Source organism: Oryx dammah, unplaced genomic scaffold, assembly GCF_014754425.2.
Source record: "Oryx dammah isolate SB20612 unplaced genomic scaffold, SCBI_Odam_1.1 HiC_scaffold_19, whole genome shotgun sequence".
Lineage (NCBI taxonomy): Eukaryota > Metazoa > Chordata > Mammalia > Artiodactyla > Bovidae > Oryx > Oryx dammah.
This window is the reverse complement of record NW_024070203.1, coordinates 17970823-17972282: the sequence shown is the minus strand read 5'-3', so window position 1 is coordinate 17972282 and position 1460 is coordinate 17970823.

Genomic DNA, 1460 nt, shown 5'->3' with positions numbered 1-1460 from the left:
CTCCTTAAAAGAAAAGTTGTGACCAACCTAGATAGCACATTAAAAAGAAGAGACATTATTTTGCCAGGAAAGGTCTGTCTAGTCAAAGCTATAGTTTTTCCAGTGGTCATGTATGGATGTGAGAGTTGGACTATAAAGAAAGCTAAGCATCAAAGAATTGATGCTTTTGGACTGTGGTGTTGGAGAAGACTCTTGAGAGTCTTTTGGACAGCAAGGAGATCCAACCAGTCCTTCCTAAAGGAAATAATTCCTGAATATTCATTGGAGGGACTGATGTTGAAGCTGAAACGCCAATACTTTTGTGACCTGAGGCAAAGAACCGACTCATTGGAAAAGACCCTGATGCTGGGAAAAATTGAAATGGGTAGGAGAAGGGGATGACAGAGGATGAGATGGTTGGTTGGCATCACCGACTCAATGGACATGAGTTTGAGTAAAATGCAGGAGTTGATGATGGACAAGGAAGCCTGGTGTGCTGCAGTTCATGGGGTCACAAAGAGTCAGACACAACTGATTGACTGAAGTGAACTGTACTGAACTTGTGACCCCATGGACTGCAGAATGCCAGGCTCCTTTGTCCTCTACTATCTCCAGAGTTTGTTCAAATTCACTTATATTGAGTTGGTTACAAAAGCAAACAAAATAATTCTTTGATGTACCTACAAGTATCACAAGCCTTCCTACAATTTTAACTTATTAATGCAGGAGTCACTGCAATCCCAGGGCTTCCTTTTCAGCCTTTGTTGACAGTGTGTTCTGGAACACGGCCCCTTAAGTACAAGAGTGTTTCCTGAGGCACTTAGTCCTCTTTCCTTTTGGGTACTTTGTGCCTGGAACTTGGTAGGAAGAGTGGAATATTTATTGAATGAACAAACACCTTAGCACTGTACCTCAGTCTCTTCTAATACTCTGCAAATTCCTATTCTGTATTCATTTAAGAAAAGCACTGTCATTTCTTAAAATATATCTCTCTCTTTCTTTCCAAGAACTGGCATCTACAACTGAACTGATGTATGCAGAAGCATACTTTTGTGTACTCTGTGAATTATGGTGTAGGCAATTATTAAGCTTCCTGTTTTTCAACCTTTGGGAATGATTGATTTTTATGACCGCTTCCATCTGAGTTAGTTTTCATGTGATCCATGATGTAAACAGACTGAGAACCCAACATGCATTAATCCACGTGGCCCACCATTCCCCAGGGCTGCGTAATGCCTCCAGTCCAAAGACTAAAATGTCATGTGTTTTTTCCTACTAAATCACTTAACAAAACCACAAGGAAGGGGATATGGAGTTAAATGATATTTATTATTGGGCAGGTATAGTCAGGTACACTCATAGGTGACTAATTTGCAGTAATGATGGGTACAACGAAGGAAGAGTTCACTGCTCATCCATAGAAGTTTGTGCAGAGTTGAGAATGTCCTCGTGGTCTCCATGGGCTGGCAAGCACCCTTTTG